The following is a 19,955-nucleotide window of genomic DNA, read 5'->3' on the forward strand; positions in this document are numbered from 1 at the left end:
CATGAAAATTAAGCTGTATGTGATATTATTTCAAAATGAAGACATTATGCAACCATATAGATAGTTATTTTTGATACATATGTTTTCAAATGTATCTGAAGTGTGGGCTTTGTGCAAATTTCCCAAAGACGTGTACATGGCATTTGGCTTGTTTCAGGGAGAGCTGTGTGCTGGCAGCGAGAACTAATAGGTGACAAGAGCTATTGATAAGATCAATCTTCACCCTGTGAACATTTTAGAGAAGCTGTGGGTAGAAAATGGTTGCTAACTACTCCTCAAGGATGTCATGGCAGGAGCCTGTCGGTAATGCTGCTGTCACTCTGGTGTCTGTCTGAGGTCAAGGTTGGAGTGCATCATTTTAACAGTTTCTAAATCATGCAGAGGTTAAATGGTGAGCTCACACAGATGGATGAAATTATTTCCCTATGAGAAACAGTTGTTTTTTCAACTTCTACAGCTCTGTGTTGGAGTCATTGCAGTAATAATTTGTTGCAGTGAATTTGGACTTCATGGTAATATTTCTGAACCACCAGAATGCTAGTCATGATCAGTCAAAATAATAGAGAAAGGATAATCCATTTATGAACTGGTTTCTTGTGAAGTATATATGAGTAGTCACACAAAATGTAGGAGATCTTATTATGAAAAATCAGAAATAAATTCTCATTGAGGAATAATTACAAAAACGTAACAGAACAGCTCCACGTCCAGTGTTTCTTAAGAATGCATAATTGTCAAGCAGATGGAGCATCTGCTAAATTTAATATCCTTAAACATTTTTGCATGAAATGATTAATTGTGTTGGCACTAACATGTCAGCTTAACAATGTCTGATAAATTTGCATAAGGTTGTTGTGAAACTAAGTCCGCTACCAAACCGTTCAATCTGGTAAGAATTTTGTCTCACTAATCAACATTTTGCCCTTTGTATAATCTGCCTCATACAGACTCTTTTTGCTTATCTATTTACTCCTTTTACTGTCTTGTTCTGGTGCTGGTTTTTAAAAGGCCAGTGAAATAAGAAATGCCTGAACTGCAAGGGGACCCTAAAGGAATACTTAACACAGCAAAACAAAACAAAGATAAATTAACTGAACATAAAGCAGAATAAGTCTCCTAAATCTTGTTTTAAAAGTAAATAAATTCTTTAAGATAAAAAAGTTTCCATTTTCCAAAGTATTGTGCAAATTGCAGCTGGTAAATGTAAAATAATCTGCATTTATAGGGATTACATTAAAGTTTTTGTAAGGCTTTTCAAATTCTACCTGTGAGTGTTTTGATTATATTTCTGCAATCAAACTACCTTAAATTTCTCATGGCAATAAATAAACTTTTTGTAAAATACTTTGATGACACTCTTCTGTAATCCATCAAAGATGATGGGGATTTTCAAACCAGCTAAAATGTTCAAACAAGTCCTCCCCTAAAACGTGCTTTTCTTTGTCATGTATTTGTAGAGGACTATATGACAAGGCATATAAATCTACAGACATTCCAAAAGAGTCTTCAGTAAACAAATGTCTCTTCTGGCTGAGAATCTTTGAATAATTGAAAACTGTTATGTCATCTCATAAAAATGTGACATTTGTTTTTTTAGTTCCACGTAATTGTGTTTGGCCAAAACCTACAAAAATGCATTTTATTCTTTTTGACAAACTAAATATTTTCCTTGAAACATAACCATTAATGTCTAGTCATATTGCACATTTTCTTTTGCTGAGCTCAGGTCTTTCCCACAAAACTGTTCTTAAAATTCCTAAAGCCGTGGTGTAGAAAGAATGCACAGAAAACATTTTCAAGAGACAAAAACAGGCCAACTGAGTTCACTGCAGCACTCTACTATCAATTTCTATGAAGGCTTCCTATCTAGCCCCACAGGAATGGATAGAAAAAAGCACAGATCAAATTTGAGTAAAACCACATGAAAAGAAGCTTTGAAGTTAGTGAACCACAAAAGCAACTATTCATGCAAGTTATATCAAATAAGATGAATGGCATTTAACTTTTTTAAAAGGTCTGACAGACAGCACCTTTATACGTGGGCTTAAAAGCATCACAAGGAACCAGCAGAGTTCCAATGCGACCAAAAGTCTGGTGCACTTCTGCATTTGTAAAAAGAATGAATTATTGTGGTGAAGTTAGAAAAAACTAAATACTGCTCCCTGTCAAATATACATCATCCTAATTTGTGTAATATGTTTTTTCATATGCTATATAAAAAAATTTAATGGTTTTGCTAAACCCATCATCTTTTTAAATCAATTAATTTTGCCAATAATTGAACAACCAATATGCAGTAACCTCCTTATGGAAGTAGTTAAATCAGTTATCCAGACTGACTGTGACACAAATCTTTTTTTTTATTTATTTATTTTTTTATTTTTTGATTGTGTGAACTTTTCTTTACTTTGAATATAGCATTTGTTATAGCAAAGGTTTCCATTCCATCTTGCCACACTGAAACCATAACCTGTCTCTCAAGTTTAAGGAACAAGTGACTAAAGCTGAAGGGTTACATCTAAAAAACAAAAATATCTAAAAACAAATCTAGTATTTCTGAAATTGAATATTTCAACAATATGTGGTAAAAAAAAAAACAACAACCCTAAAACAAGTCTTCATTAGTCAGGTATAGTTAGAAAATATTTGCTGTCCCTTATGGGTTGGTGATTGGGAAGTAAACCTTCTAGTGGGAGTCGTTGTCTTCAGTAATTGCTCTGCATGATCGTAAAGCTGCCCAAGAAAGTGATGCTACTTTAAAGGACCCAGGGTATCCTTTAGAGCCAGTATTGTTCCAGTTTGTTAGCCTGGATGATTATTTTTCCTAATAGGCTGTCAAATAATTTTAAGTATTCTCAAAACAGTTTTGCAATTTTTGTTTTCCATTTTTATGGATTTAACAAAGAAAAATATTAAATGAACTATCTTGACACATAACTTTTCCTAACAAAATTATAGATTATAATTTTTCTGCATAATAATATAATATTTACTGTTAAAATATAGAAAATGTTATTTTATTTTAACAAAAAACATTGTGCTTTTGACTTGTAAAGTGTTTGGTGCATTAAAATGATCTATTTAAAAACAGGTGATGAATTTTAGTCTGCTACAGATTCTTATTTCTCATTTGTGTATTGCACTGTTTTTTTAACAGTCATGGCTCCAATGATAATTCTAATGATTCCCTTCCCCACAAAGACAGTTCTTTCTCTGATTTTGCACTTTTCCAAGAATTGCAATTTACAAAGTAAGTCGACCATAGGTACAGAATTATGGAACTATGTTGTGTTGCATGGATAAAAAAAAAATAATAATAAAAAATAAAAAAAAAAGATCTGTTTATCTGTTTCTTTCATTCTTTTGTAGATCAAACCTTCTTGCAAGCTTAGAAAGAAGGTCAATGTGACCAAACTCCCATTTCAAGCTTACTTACCTGCCAGTTCAGTAACTTGTACTTTGACTTCTGGTCATTTTTATTCCAGCTTCCAGTCCAACATGCGTTTCTGTAAATACAAGAAATGAGGTATAAGCATAGGTCATTCTTGAGAAAACAAAACATATTTTTTTATTAATTCTCCTTACCACAGGCATTAGTAAAAACGTTTGATTAAGAAATTACAAATAAAATGTGGTTTACTTAACCACATTTTATTTGGTTAAAATAAAATATTTTAATGCATTAAAGTAGATGCATTAAAGACATCTACTTTAATGCACTCCTTATTGAGAAAAAAAAAAGTTTTCTGTAGTACTGTTTCCCTTACAGTTGTTTGTAATAGTAAAATTGAGATTTTGCTTAAGAATGACTACAATATATACTAGATGGCTAGAAATGCTCATTCCTGACAATGCAATATTCAATTCTATAAAGCCTTGAATTAGTTTCTGCAACAAACACATAAACACAAATAAATGCACAGTGTGTTTGTTTCACAGTCAGTGAGGACTGACAGTGAAAGGACATACGGTTTTTATCTTTTATGCCACACAACAGTACCGTGTAGAAACTGTGCAAATAAGTGTGTGTTTGATAAGCAATAGAATATAAATGTGTGTGCTCATCACACCAAACTTTGTTTTTGGGTTCATGAGTGTTGAATGTACTGTCACATTATTTCAAAATGACACTTAAATAACAGCCATGGAATGCCACAAGCTTATTAGTCTGTTATTGTGTACCTAAAAATTCAACAATGAATGAAAAAAAGGGGAATATTCCACATAAGTTTAAATATTGTTGAAGGGTTGTCAGATAAAACTTTGCCAAGTACAAACAAAATCACACATCTCAGGATTCTCTGGAAGTTTTGTTTTCAGGGTCTGCTAAGCAGTTTTATCAGTGGAATTGTGCACTTGAGATTATCTCAAAATACACAGCAGTACGTACCTTCATCCAAATGAGTTTACACAATGAAGCAGAAATACAGAACATTACAGTAAATAATGATGATATATCTGCAATATTCTGCAGATTTGGCAAATCTCTGATTGCCTACCAGCATTCTGAAACTTGAGCAACCATGAAATGTTTAATGTTGTCTTTTCACTGTCTAGGTTGGTGTATCAATAAATAGGTCAATGTTGGTTGAAATATGAGAAAATGCTTCCATTTCCTCTCTGTTTTATAGTCCATACGTATTAGGGGGAAGAAAAGAAAATCTGTGTTCGAATTGGGAACAGTCCTTTTGATGTGACATAACTGTATTTTTTTCCATGTTTAAGATTTAAGTGGCCGTCTGAGAATAAAAGATTAATGCTCAGAGACTATCTCCAATCAATTGAATTTTAGCTTAATTCCTTAAACCCACTGAGGATTTTTTTCTCACCAAGGAGATGTAAGACATATAACCACCAGAAACATACACAGATAAGGTTTCTTTGTCTGTCAACGAATTACAGTAAAGACATAAATGTGAATCTTGTTCAATCTCTTGCCTTTCATCGCCCACAATTCCAACATACAATATTTATCAAGAAATCTTTAGCAATAATTTACTGTAGAACATCCCTCAAGAGTTTACTGTGATATTGACCTGACTAAGGAATTCCACTGCCTTATCCACACACAATGAAACAATTATTTGTAACACTGGTGGCACTGTCATGTTCACTAACGCAGATATTTGCTTTTGAGAGATGAAACAAGGATATTGAGAAAGATCCTGGCTTTTGCAGGTAGTCCATAGTGTTTTGCTGTTTGTATGGAATGTTTTAAGAAATACACCGTTTGACAAATGTCAAGGATGATTTTAGAAAAGGCGACCGAGAAGAACTGCAGTGTAAGTGATTAAATGAATGGATTGTAAACACAGCACAACACGCAGTGTTTATGGCTGACAGTCCAGAGCTGTAAAAGTTACACCACTTTTAAAATGATAATTTAATATTACTAAGTAGATGATGGATATAAAATTTGTTGTTGTAAGCGTTATCATCGCTGTTACTATCAACAGCATCAACATTGCAACACTCCCCTTCACCCCACCTTCATTCTTTAAACACACTATGACACACAGAAAGAAAAAAAATATCCTCTGCCTTTTGTCATCATACTCCAAAGTGATATATCATTATGTTTTTCACTTTGGTTCTTAAGTGAGTATTTTAGAATGTTTCTCTAAGATCTATGCAGAGCATAAAGGCACAGATTGCCAAAAAAACAGCTGACAGTACAAAAGCAGATCAAGTGTGATATGCTTCTATAGTGTAAGTATGTAGCCTTGATTCTGTATAGCAAACTTGAACCTATGCATTTTTTTCCAAAAATTGCATAAAATAATATATATATATATATATATATATAATATATATATATATATATATATACTGCGACAGACTGGCGACCTGTCCAGGCTGAACCCTGCCTCTCGCCCGGAACGTTAGCTGGAGATAGGCACCAGCAACCCTCCCGACCCCATTAGGGATAAAGGGTGAATAGAAAATGGATGGATGGATGGATGAATATATATATATATATATATATATATTCCCAACAGTAGGTTTGTCAAATAAAACTACTGACTACAAGAGTTTTGTTTTCTCATTACTAATTTAACATCATTCATCTACATAAAGCCATTATGTCAAGACCAACAAAGCCATATTCTTTTCTCTTTTAAAAAAAAATAAAGTCCCTGTCTCAAAGAGCAATGCTGCAACAAATCATGACTACTATCAGTGTCTTCTGCTCCAAAAAGTAACATATTTTGACCTGCTGGTCACACTACATCACCCTCTGAAACAGACAAGAAAAGCATACCATGCTGAATCAAATGGGTGAGCAGCCACTTGTTCAATTAGGATATTTTGTGGGGACAGGCAGTGCAGTTTATAGTATGCTGAGAATGGACTCCAAAAGGAGTCCATTCTCCTTTTGGAGAATGGAGTCTTGGAGTAAATATGTTAATAAAATTAACATATTTATTAACATATATTAATAAATATGTTAATATTTATTAACATATTGTGTTAATAAATATTAACATATTTATTAACACAATATGTTAATAAATATTGTGTATTTATTAACACAATAATAAATATTGTGTTAATAAAACAATGCTTTGGGCGTGCAATATCAAGATAAATATACCTGTAGGCTTCACATTTTGCTTTTTTAACAGAGCTAAAATTAGCTTAGCTCTGTTAGCCATTTGTCATTATCTAATGGTAAATGTATGTGTTTTCGGTGGACAGGCAGATAGACAGAATCACATGGATTTCAGATTAACATGATTCCACAAGACAAAACACATTAGCTGTCTTAAAGTGTGGGCATCAAGGGAGTATATCCTAAAGAAATCAAATAAACCTCAAAATATTTTTCTTCAGAAGTCTTTCATAGCTTTCAACATAAATATTAGGCACAGAAAGTTAAAGTCCAATGAAGTTTGCAATGAAAGATGATCATGGTTTAATACATCACATTATCAAATTATCACTTTCTGACAGTGACTCCATCCATCCATTTTCTTTACACCCTTGTCCCTAGTGGGGTCGGGAGGTGCTGGTGTCTATCTCCAGCAAACGTTTCGGGAGAGGCAGGGTTCACACTGGACAGGTCGCCAATCTGTCGCAGCTGACAGTGACTCTTGCATGTGATTTCTTAGAGTATTAGCAAATTGTGCAAGTTAGCTTTTACTTGCGATAAATTCAAGAAGAGATTATGAATATTTAAAATATGTGAAATGTTTATGGCTTGGTGTTTCAGGGGTCGAACTTACAGAGGCAGCTCCATATGATTAATGTCACAGCAAGGCATCACACAGTTAAACCGTGTTAGACTGATTGTCAGACTGCGAAAATAAATAGGTAACAATGAAAATAGTAAATCTTAATATAACAGCTAATTTACCAAGAAATCAAACATGATTTCATTTAGCATGATTTCATTTAAGAGTTGGCATAGGATGCCAAATAATAAAAAAGGCACTTTTTAATCATTGTTTATTTTAGTTCAGGACCAACTATAGTACCCTTGATTCTGTAGAACAAACCTGAACCTGTGCATTTTTGGCATAGGTTCAGGTTTGGCAAAAACTTTAACCTTATTAGAGTTCTAAGATTGCGAAAGTGAGCAACCGAGCCATGGCTGTGAGGATACTGTCGGTAGGGGATACAAATTTTTTTCTCAAGTAAGAGTTGTGATATTTTACAATATTATACTAGTAAATTATAATTTACAACTACAACAAGGTACTGCAAAGAACAGTTTTTTTTTTCAAAAGGTACTCAAGTAAATGTAAATAGTAACTAGCCTCCCAGCCCCCATGTAAAATCTTCTAGATCTGCCACTAGTAGACAGTAAGATGGAGTACAATTACCTGGTACCAATTAATTCTTTATATCATGGATTCTAAATCAATTAAAATTCAGCTAAATATGTACTTTGATACATTTACGTTTGACATCGCATAACACGTCTGGGATATACACCATGTTGACTAGACAACGTGAGCTTGCAAGATTTTTTGACATATTGTCAGTATTTCAGTGTGTGTCTGCGATGGTGCAGTCTATGAACATAGTTAATAACAAACAGACTTGCCTAAATATAGACAAACACTTAAGATGCCAAAAAATGTGGCAACCATTGCCAGATTTCAGTCTTTCATTAGAAACAGCGATGTATAATAAAGTCGTTCTAAAGACATAGCTACATTCCCTGGCAAAAGTATTAATTTCTCTTTTACGGCGTTTATCAGGTTTTCGGGTTTGTTTACATTTCCATCCAACTTCCCATCAATTCTGATTCACTCCAAGTTTAGTGACCAGCATATTAATTCGTACATCCATTTTTTAAACATATTAAAAAAAAAAAAAAATTGGATTAAATGTTTAAAAGATCTTGATTGGTACTACAGTATTATTTTTGCTCCAAAAGGAGATGCTTCAGGGAGAAAATAAAATCTCACCAGAGTGGAATTAGTGCAATCAGGGTAGATATGGAATTAATATGTCTGATTAAGAGCCTGACTGAATTAGCATTTGGTCCAAAGGGGATTCTAGCTGCAGGGGAGGGATGCAATATGTTCTGGAAGCAATAAAGGCTGACAGATTGGTCTATGGAGTAACAAAGACAATACAGAGCAAGGGAACATGCAAAAAATATGTTCTTTTGTTTTTGGTTTCCTTTAAGCCAACTTTTGGATCAAAGTTTGGTTTTGTCATTTAATTGCAATACCTTACAAGCAAAAAAGCTGATTTTTTTATTTCTTTTATAAAATTTACTGTACATCTGGTGTCATTAAAAAATTTATGTATTTTATTATTATTTTCAAAAAGAGAAACTTCTCTCCAATACACTCATTGAACAATGATACATTTAAAATGTGTGAAGAATACGGCTAACAGCTAATAGCAACTATTTCACAGAAAAAAAATATTTAACTTAGGTCACTAATGGCCATGTGGGTCATGAGTTGTGGTTGGACCAAAATACAGACTATATGCAGTTAGGAGCATCGATCATATTGAACAATGTACAATGAAAAAATGATGTGCAAATTTACACAAATTTGTACATCAAGAATTCTAAATCAAATAAAATTCAGCTAAATATGTAAACCATCTAAACCAGGGGTCCCCAAACTCGGTCCTCGAGGACCGGCCTCCTGCATGTTTTAGTTCTCTCCTTGGTTTAACACACCTGAATCAGATGATGGCTCGTTAGAAGGCCTAAGAAGAACACTGACATGCTGAAAAGGTTGTTGGTGCCACCAGGGAGAAAACTAAAACGTGCTGGATGCCGGCCCTCGAGGACCGAGTTTGGTGACCCCTGATCTAAAGCATCTACATAGATTTTATAAAAATCCTGATCAAGGTAATACTGTGCAGATGTAGGAATCTCAGTTCCTGCAGAAAGGAGAGTAGCTTAGACGTTCAGCTCTCCAAATAGGAAGTGCCAAGCATAAAAAGCCACACCACTCGCTTGGTTCATACGCATTCAACTCGAACCTTAAACATCAATCTTAAAATCTTACACATCAATCTTAAAAAGGTAGAGAATCCCTGGGGTGTGCCGTGGTGGTGTAGGGGAAAGCGTGACCCATGTTTGGAGGCCCTGGGTCCTCGATGCGGCCGTATGTCTTCCCCCCATTTCCTGTCAGCCTACTTTCATATAAGGGACACTAGACAAAAGACCCCCTGCAGGGGTAAAAACAAGATAAAAAAGGTAGAGAATCCAAGTCACTTGAGGTCCAGAGTAAAGATTCCACAGTCAGTAGTGATTTGGGAAACCATGTAATCTGCTGGTGTTAGCCCACTGTGGTTTACCCAATCCAAGTTCAGCAGGGCCATTTTACCCACACATTTTTGAACACACAGTACTTTCTTCTGATGATAAGCTTTATGAAGATGCATATTTTATTCTCCAGCAGTACTTAGCACCTGTCAATACTCCCAAAAGTACCAATGCCAAAGCATTTGCTTGATTTTCCAGCAAACTCACCTGATCTTAACCTCATAGAAAATATATTAAGTATTGTCAAGAATAAGGTGAGACACCAAACTCAATCAGCTGGTTATTAAAAAAAGAGGGCTTGCTTAATACTTCTGCAGAGCCACAGGTTGATCCCCCTACATGTCATGTACAAAAAAAAAAAAAAATCTTCAGAAGTAGAACACAAAGTAAAGCAAAAGAAAGAAAAAATAAAGGTACTAGATAGCATACTTTAACCCAGCAAGTTGTGATTCTGGCAATAGTTAGTAGAACCTGTGCCAATGTTGATATGAAATGCACAACATACTAAAATGGAAGAAAAGTGCTGCTATGTAAATCAGTGTTTGTGGAATTTAAATCATTTTCCACCCTGTTAATTAGCAGAAAAACAAAGACAGCAAATAGACACAATCTCTTAAAAACAACAAAAGCATAGGATGATGAAGGGAGAGGGCAAGGACAAAAATAAAAAGTATACAGCAGAGAGATGAAAAACCTTGGAGTGGGAGAAAGTCGAATACAAATTAAGAAGAAAAGCCAAGACGGCATAAAGAAACCTTTTGGCAAATGAGTGTGATATGTGAGCAAAGAAGGTGAAAGACAGAAAGGGAAGAGGAGAGAGCAGTAAAGGGAATTTTATATTGTCATTATTCATTTCATTTTCCTGGTGTGATGGACATTATGGTGAGTCACCAAGTGCGTCTTTCTTCAGAAACCGATGAGTTCAGTAGTTGAAGAGGCAAACTGACAAATTAGATTAATTTCTCCCTTCTGTTCTTTGTACTCATTTGGATTTTCCCCCAGAAATTAAAGAGCATGCGTCAAACGGTGCACCATTTGGTATGAGAGTCATCTTCTTCTTTGATTTCTATTAACCCTATGAGGCTGTGTTTTTAAGGTAATTTATCTGATTTTGATTTTAGGCTTTTTCTATAACATAGAACTTCCTCATTGTTTGCTTTTACATACTTTTTTAGCATCTATCTATTTATATCATATTCACAGATTAGTTTTCTGTATTAGTTTTAAAACACTCTGGGATATAAGAAATGTGAATGTTTTTTCTTCCTGATTTTGCTACAATTGCTCGATAAATCTTTGATTTACTAATCTGAAAAAAATATATATATATTATTACGGTAATTATTTCAACATTTCCATAAAACTTTTAAGGAGAATAATCTCTCAATGCATAATTGTAACCCCCAAATTAATTGTGATCACACAAATGTTGAGGGCATGTAAATATCTGGTGAGCCCTATAAAGTTTCTTTTATTGACACCTAGATTAATGAGTTCTGTAATGAGGTAAGTTAAATATTCATTTTAAAAAGGGCAGACCCAACTTTTATAATCTTCATTAAAAGAACAGAACCAACACCATGATGCTCCCACATACCATGTCCAAAATATTTTGCAGAATAAACAAAGTAGGCTGATAAAGTTTTAGGATATGGAATGACAGAGTCTCCTATTCTGTTCACAGATTGTGACCTTTGCTCCTGGAAAACATCCATCCATCCATTTTCTGAACACCCTTCGTCCCTAATGGGGTCGGGAGGGACAAACCCTGGACAGGTCGCCAGTCTGTCGCACACTTACACCTAGGGAGAATTTAGAGAGACCAATTAACCTGACAGTTGTGTTTTTGGACTGTGGGAGGAAGCCGGAGAACCCGGAAAGAACCCACGCATGCACAGGGAGAACATGCAAACTCCATGCAGAAAGACCCCCGGCCGGGAATCGAACCCAGGACCTTCTTGCTGCAAGGCAACAGCTCTACCAACTGTGCCACTGTGCAGCCTCCTGGAAAACAACCAATTTAAATGAGCTCTGCCAATTCCAATGAGAAGAGTGATTAAGTTCCAGGTTAGAATGATATGAAAAACTTGTTTCAGCAACTTACGGGATATTTACATAAATATCAGTATCACTATTTCCATTAAAAAAAAATGTAAGATTCGCTGAAAAATGACAAGAATTCACATTTTGCCCTGGTGGATCCCAAGAAGGTTCTAAGTAGAGCTTCAACTTGCAAAAGAAGAAATTGGAGTGAGATCAACAACAAAAAATGTAACTATATATTTTGTGATGGTTTCTTTTGCCATCACAAAATGAAGAATGATGTTAATATACTTACTTGCATGCATTTTTCATCCAGGATGCATTTTGTTTGTGCCAAAAGTGGGAAAAACAATTGTTTAATAATCTTCTGTGCAGAGTAATATGTGCTTTCTGGTACTAATCAGATTTGTTAACTTTCAACATATTTATGATAAAAACAGAAGTACTGAGCAGTGTTGCTTTTAAAGTCACTGTTTAACAGAAGACAGCCATTGATCTATAAAGAGTGTAATACACAAAAGACTACTGCCACAGAAAGTGGTTGTTTAGAGAGTGTGGTGTCTATGCATATTCATAGAAAGTTGATTGTATGGGAAAACTGTGGGTAGAAAATGTCCACCAGCTATAGGGATAACCATACCATTGAAGGGATTGTCAAGAACACTTCATTCATGAATTTGGGCAAAGCTTTACAAGGAGTGAACTGAGGGTCACTAAAAGTCACTATCCACAGATTAGTCCTACAAATGTTGCATTCCGAGTTTCAAGCAGCTTTTGAACCAGAGACTGAATGATTGCTTAGTGGTCCAAAGTCCTCATTTCAGATAAAAATAAAGTTTGCATTTCCCTTTGAAATCAAGATTCTAGAGTGTGAAGAAAGAACAGAGAGGCACAGAATCCACATAGCCTGAAGTGCAGTATGAGGTCATTGATGATTGGGCTGATTACACCTTAGCAATGCCACAGGCTACAATGATGCAGCAATCCATGCAAATGGAGGCCCAATACAGTATTGAGCGCATAGAAATGAACCTACTTTTAGCTTGACATTTCTGTTTGAAATATCTTCTTTTTATGATGTTTAAAATTCTAATTCTATGAATTACCAAATTTTATTTTTTTATTACCTGTAAGTTAAACAGATAATTAAAAAAAATATCTTTGTGTCATCGCTGTGTGATGAATGTAGTTTCTCTTAGCTAAAATGAGTGATAAAAATAGTTAACAAAAGTCCAGTATAAGTAACTCTGGTTACTGTAAGTCATTCGCACTGCACTATATTTACTGCCTCTTCAACACCTCCTTCATTTAAGGTAATTTAGAGTGCACATGTGCTTGTAAAGAGCCCCTTCCTAGATCTGTTCTGGCAAACTCCAGCAAATACCTCTCCATAAAAGATGACTCATTTCCACCTCCTAGAATCACCTTCTAAGTATTGTCTCCCACTTCCCACAAGATGAACACAACTCCTATGGTTTACAAAACACAAATGAGCCTTGAACAAGGGGTTGCTTGAGATTCACCTCATTCACTGGTGTGCATGTGTATTAAGAAGAATTTTTCCAATCTGCCTATTTCATGATCTTGCCAAGTAGTAGAATGTCCCTAAACTAGCAACACAAACAATTTCTAATAGGTTGTTTCAAATTAACTTTAAGAAGATATTTGCAGCTCTCTTTTTAATGGTTTCTAAATTACACAATTTATTTTTTCATACAATACTTTTTGATTTGTAATAACCTTATTTTTTACCAGTAGATGGTTTATGTGGGAAGTTTTGGGAACTAGCTATATGTTATGTAAGTAATGTAATTAATGCAACGTTTCACCTCAGTTCATGTTTATCACAAAATATTAAATGTATCACATTTTGATTTGCAAAGGAATTATTTTTGATCTATCTTTCTGAAAATCCAATCCTATAACATGGAAATTATGCACAATACTTTTATGGGGCTGTGGCCACAGGCTATTTTGCATTTTGGGCTCACAGCTATTCTTAAGCGGATTTACATTGTGAGGACAGTACTAAGCACAGGGTTGATTACAGGTATTAGAAGTTGAAGTTGATAACAGACTTAAGGAAGGGAATGCTGACATGCGATCAGCAGGGGGATGGAACCTGAAGACCATATTATAGTGCTTAATGTCTGTGCGCTAAGTAGAGTCAGTAGGAGATAAGATGGAAGAGGAGGAGAAAGTGAGAATGTACATTAGCGTATGTGTAAATCTGTGTCTTCCCAGAGCCAAGCAGTAGTATATTTGTTATGGTTCACAATGTTTTTAGGTGACTGATATGACTTGATTTCTTCTACAAAGCATATGTACATCAAACAGCAGAGAAAACTGGTCATTATGAATTGTCTAAGTGGCTCTGTCTTTAAAAAGCAATCAGTCTTTTAGTGCACAATCTTTTCCAGAACAATCTTTCACCAGACTTGAGTTTCACTGTCTGTCACCCCAAGCTACAATACTCTGCCAGTGTTGTTTGCACAAGAAGAAACTGCTCCATCAGATTAGAGATAAGGCGCATTGTACTGTGTGCCTTGATACTGGCTGTTATCACAGGAGAAGCTCTCAGGCTTCACAGGTAGAGTAATGCGTCCAATACCACAGTGTGCGGGTTATCATGAAGAAGAATCAGCTAAATGAGGAAGGACAAAAAAACCATTCACAGGAGAGTAAATGTTTAACACATGCAGATGCATGACTTAAAAAGGTATAATGCAGGTCAGAACATGCTTTACAATAGGAAGCCTTTCTAATTTAGATAAATTTAGGTTTTTCAGAATTTTCAGCTCAGCCTAGTTTCAACAAACAACATGGACCTATTGTGCTCCCCTACATTTGTATGTTATTGTCTAACAAAAGTCTAGCTGAAAGAGTAGAGATTAAGGATTGACTTTGTGAATACCTAGGCCTGCTAAGAAAATGTTCTTTCTTCCGAGAAAAGGAGGGCGGGCGAAGATGTTATTTATTTTTCATTCAAAGTTGGAAATTCAAGAGTAGTAGGATAAGCCTCAGAGGAATAACTGACTAGAGTTGTTACCTCCTGAGGCAGCAGTCACTCTTTTCTCCTTCTTTCTCGCACTACTGCTCAATTTCCATCTCCCACCTTTCTGATCTTCACAAGAGAGGTGCCACTGTCTCTTTGAGAGAAGGAGAAATAAAGCTGGAACAGTTCGTTCTCAATACCAGCTTTGCCTTCCTCATAGTCAAACTCTATTCATTGCACACCTCTGTGGTTTAATAGTTATGGTTAGCTTCATTCAGCTTTAAATACATAGGGCAAACTGAGTTGAGAGGTACTTCTGGTTCCTCTGGGGTTTGCTTGTTTCTACATGGGAAGCAGCTTTTTTCATCCCAGTCTTCCTCATTAACAGCATTCCCATTACACCCTAGAGTCGTTAAAAAAGTCACTTTTTCTCCCTTGTCCCTCTAGTGTTTTCCTTTTATCATTCTGCTCCATTCCACGCCTTGTTTGAATGAAATTAAGGTTTGAATGTCAAAGATGAAACTTATTTTCCATCTGGACCAGAGTGAATTATTGGATGCCAGAGAAGTGGGGCTGAGTTGGCTTCATGAAGCTGAGTCTCCATGCTGTGTTATCATGGGAGCCAACAAAAGACTTCCTTACTGTTCCCTGTTCCTCCTAATGAACTAAGGTGTCACATGCATTCTTATTTTAGGGTCATTTGGGAGGTCCCCATAGCTATAAAAAGTCAAAATGAGAGTTGTAAGACATGCAGAGGCTCTCATGCCTTCAAACCTGTCTCAGTGAACTTCTTTCATGTTTCATTATCAAGGGGAAGATCTAGATCTTCTCTCGGTGCTGGTTTTGAGCAATCACATAATTAAGATGACATTGTTGCAAAAGTAAAGTGTTCCTTAGCAGCATAGGATTTAGCCATTTTACTACAGTTTTTTTGAACACCATCAGCTAAAAATAAGGTGAAGAATTAAAGCAATGTGTACTTTCCTATTTCCTTTGATGGACAACTGTGAAATTTCATATCTCCTATTTATAACAACAACAAAAATTTACCTTTTAAGCTACAAACCGACAACAAATTCTGAAGAAATAAAATCATCATCCCCTGTTCAATATCGTAACTTCCTTCCTCTATCCTTGTTCTTCGCTCTCTTTGCCATTCCCCTTAACCTTTATATTACTCTGAGCTCCATCCCCCACCTAGTTAAGTTCATTGGCTGAAGAGGAAGAATGCTGAGGTTGCAGGATGGGGGAGAATCCAGCATCAATTAGACTCTAAAGTGCTCTTTATTTATTTATTTTTGTGTCCCATGCCAAATTAAATTAAGCAATAAAAGATGTGAAATGGAAAAGCAGTGAACTTTAATTATTGAGGCAGAACCTCTGCATGGGTCATCACTCAGCAGAATTCTGTAGATCACTGTGTGCTCTCATAATACACACGTGTTAGATTTTTAGAGGTCTTTGATTCTACACAAAGTAAGATGGAAGGCTTTCTATCATCTGTTGTGTGCTCTTCTATAAGTGATCAGATTGGAAAATTTAAGAAATGGGAGTGTGACAGAATGAGGAGAGGAAGAGAGGAAAGTCATGAGGAAGAATAACTCAGTTTTAATGGATGGTCAGAAATAAATCCGATGTTCTCAGTTCTGTAAATGATCAGAGTTTTTTTTGTTTAATTACTGTATTAATGCCTATCAATACAGTTATTAAACTGTATCAATATAAAACACATATATGTAAAACACATGTTGTTTTACTCGCATGCTTTGAATAAGCATTGGGTGACGTTAATCAACGCTTATTTTATTCTTACTTGTTTTACTTGTATTGTTCTAGAGGTCATTGCTAATGAAGTTGGTTGTTCATAGAGTTCTGTATCCAAACACATGCATTAGCAGAACACTGAGAGAAAGGAAAAGGTGGTAGGAAAAGGTGTTCCAGCAACATGGAGAACTGCAGCCTTGAGAGAATAGTCAAGCAAAAATCCTTTCCTGAGGGGAGACCACACATTAATACTAGACTCAGGGTAATGTTGCCTTCCCCATGTCAAACCACTCCTGAACCAGATACAATGTCAGAGGCATTTTATTTGGGCTAATGAGAACAGGAACTGGACTGTTGTTTAATGGTTGTGTTTTCAGATGAAAGTAAATTCTGTATTTGAGTTGGAAATCAAGGTCCCAGAGCCTGGAGGAAGAGTGGAGCGCCACAGAATCCACATTGGTTGAAGTCCAGTCATAAGTTTTCACAGTCAGTGATGGCTTGGGGTGCCATGTCCTGTTGATCCACTGTATTTTCTGAAGTCCACAGTAAATGCAGTCATCTATCAGGACATTTTAGAGCACTTTGTGCTCTCCTATGCTGACAAGCTTTATGGAAATGTTGATTTTATTTTTCGGCAGAACTTGGCACTTGCACACAATGCCAAAGATAAGAAAAGCTAATTCAGTGATCATGGTGTTCCTGTTCTTGATTGACCTGAACCTTACAGAATATATGTGGGCTACAAAAGGAAGATTCAATTTTTTTGATGCACTGCTACGAAGGAAGTGCTCTTTCCCTACTGCTGTTCTGCATAGGTCTGAACTCCCTTAGCCAAACACATAAATCAACAACTCCAGCTATAGATACTGACTCAGAAATAGGGCCAATATCAGTCACCTCATCTACATGAATGACATCAAGATCTGTCGTAAGTGTAAGTGAACCACTGACTCACTGATCCACACTGCCAGGATCCACAGCACGGCCATCAGAATGTCATTCAAGTTGGAGAAACGTGGCTGAATTGAGACAAAGAGACGTACGGTAATCCATACAGAGGGGATTGCACTCCCAGAAGGGAGAATGGCAGATGCAGAGGAGAGCATCAGTACCTAGATATACCACAGGCAACCTGGCAAACACGAAGCGGTCAGAGGGCCTTCCTTATTTGACATGAGGTTAACAAGAGCCCTCGGCTGAAAACAGTAGACCTCTTTCCGCAAGACAAGCTCATTGAATTGTTTCTGTTAAGAAACTCTTATATGTTGGAGAGAAGTTTTGTGTTTATCCAAAACATGTGACAGCTTGATATTTGAGAAACATAATTGTTGGACTTCTCCCTTAATCTGTGATTATTTTGAACCTCCCGCAGTCCTAAGAGATTGCGTCCATTGGAACGAGTTATTATGAGGTTTATTTTTGGTTTCAGGAACTGACAGGAGGACCGGACACCCCCACCACTTTACGTTGCCCGACTGTAACATCTGCCACGCTCTTCCTGAGCATTGTGTGTTAAGATTGTGGGAGTATATGAGTCGTAGCAGGCAGGTACAGTACAAACCAAAAGTTTCTAATTGAATTCAATTAGAAGGTGTGTCCAAACGTCTGTACTGTATATATGAACAATAACTCAGACATGATTATTTTTCTAAGATTTTTTGATAATCAGGTGGTGCACTGGGTTGGTACTTTTGAACTAATTTGCAAGTTTTATTAATAATTGTCCTAAGCAATTACTTATAGTCAAACCTGACTCTGTTAGTTGCGCAACACTTCTTTGGAGAATACAATCTGGAGACCACTATAGGTCAAAGTGGGAATTACCTGCCAAGACGGTGGAGGTGATAGACCTAACTTCATGTGGGACTTTGTTACAAACGACCAAAATCAGTTATGTAAATTAGTCACAAATGCGTAATTCTCTAATTTCAAAAGTAAATCTATGAAAACAAAAAAATGTATAAGAATGTAAAAAAATATATATGCATGAAGAAACTTAAACCTAATAAGCTGTATGTGGTTGTAATCAGGTCCCAAGTGTTAAGCTCTCCACATTTTTAAACTTCCTGACTTGGTGAACAAAAAATGTATGCAGGAAAACTGGTAAATAATAGCTGGTCAAAAGACCTTCAAATGATTGTCCAGAGATCTTTAATGATTGTGATTCTTGATTATTTTTCGATATTCTGTAATTAAAGTCATTTGGTATCTGAAGAATATCAAGGACATAGAGCAAAATAATTCTAATTGAATTTAATTAGAAGGTGTGTCCAAACTTTTGGTCTGTACTGTATTTCTGAAATGTAAAGTCAATTCTCAGCAGTGTGTTTCCATTGACAAAATCTGATTTTCTATTCTCATTTGACGGTCACTGAAATATGTCTGCATGTAAACATATTTACAAAGTGCTTTTATTTATTTAAGAAAACTACAGTTTGAGGTAATGTAAACATTTACTTTCCCCCAAACAAATTCAATTTTACATTACACATTTTTATCATGGCAACAAAAACTTTTAAACCAGTCATCTTGTGGTTGGTTGATAAATTGTCAAATACAGACCATACTCATTTGGCATTCACATGACATTGTCTTAGTTTCATACACATTTGACTGATAAGTGTGTATGACTCTATGTATGTATTAGAGCCATATATGTTTTTTTTTTTTTTTTTTTTTTTTTACCTTTTCAGCTGCCTTGAATGTTATACTTGTGAATACTAAATGTGTTAACGGAAAAAGTGGAGACAATTTTATCTGGAGTTGTTTTTAACACACAAATACACACAAACTTCACAGTGGGATATTTTCTACTGGAGATGTGCTCTCGCAGCTAGAATCTCAAGGGAGAAGGCGTGGTGGAGTGTCTGTCTAGAACACACAGGAGGCAGGGCACAATGCACAAAGCATGCTGTGGAAATCACTTTGTTTTGCTTGCACCATGTCAGACGTAGTAGAAGAGGTGTGTTGATGTGTTTATACCAAATATACAGAAATGTTGCCAGTATAGCAAAAACCAAATGGAAGCCAACACTTATGTCAAAGTGGTGTACTTTTGTTCACATACTCTGCAAGGTTTAGACACTCATTTCAGTTAGTCACTTTTGTCAGTGAGGCACTAATTCATGCCTTTATTTTGTCATAATCGAAGGTCCCTGCAAGTTCTTTGTCCGTCGGTAGAAATGGCTGTTTGGCCTTTTTACAATGGGTAACTTGGAACTTTCACCTCAAGTTGGATAGTCAATTATTAAGCATGAGGAAAAGAGTCTCCTTTAAAGTGCCAGAAGACCAATAATTTTCTTCTTAGCAGAGCATATCATCTTTCACAGATTCATTTTTAATTGTCGTGCTCAATCCTCTTAGGACTGCAGCTATTCTGAAACAGTTGTTGGAGCATGTGAATTGAAA

At 35.8% G+C, this 19,955-nt stretch overlaps 1 protein-coding gene across 2 annotated transcripts in view; it reads right to left on the reverse strand.

The window, feature by feature from the left end:
* lrrc4ca (leucine rich repeat containing 4C, genome duplicate a) overlaps positions 1–19,955 on the reverse strand; it is a 116,507-nt gene that overhangs the window by 14,801 nt on the left and 81,751 nt on the right. For both annotated transcript variants that reach the window (XM_044124776.1, XM_044124775.1), the window contains one exon: positions 3,437–3,506. The gene's annotated coding sequence lies outside the window, so the exon portion shown is untranslated. The remainder of the gene's footprint in view (positions 1–3,436; positions 3,507–19,955) is intronic.

Source organism: Gambusia affinis, linkage group LG08, assembly GCF_019740435.1.
Source record: "Gambusia affinis linkage group LG08, SWU_Gaff_1.0, whole genome shotgun sequence".
NCBI lineage: Eukaryota > Metazoa > Chordata > Actinopteri > Cyprinodontiformes > Poeciliidae > Gambusia > Gambusia affinis.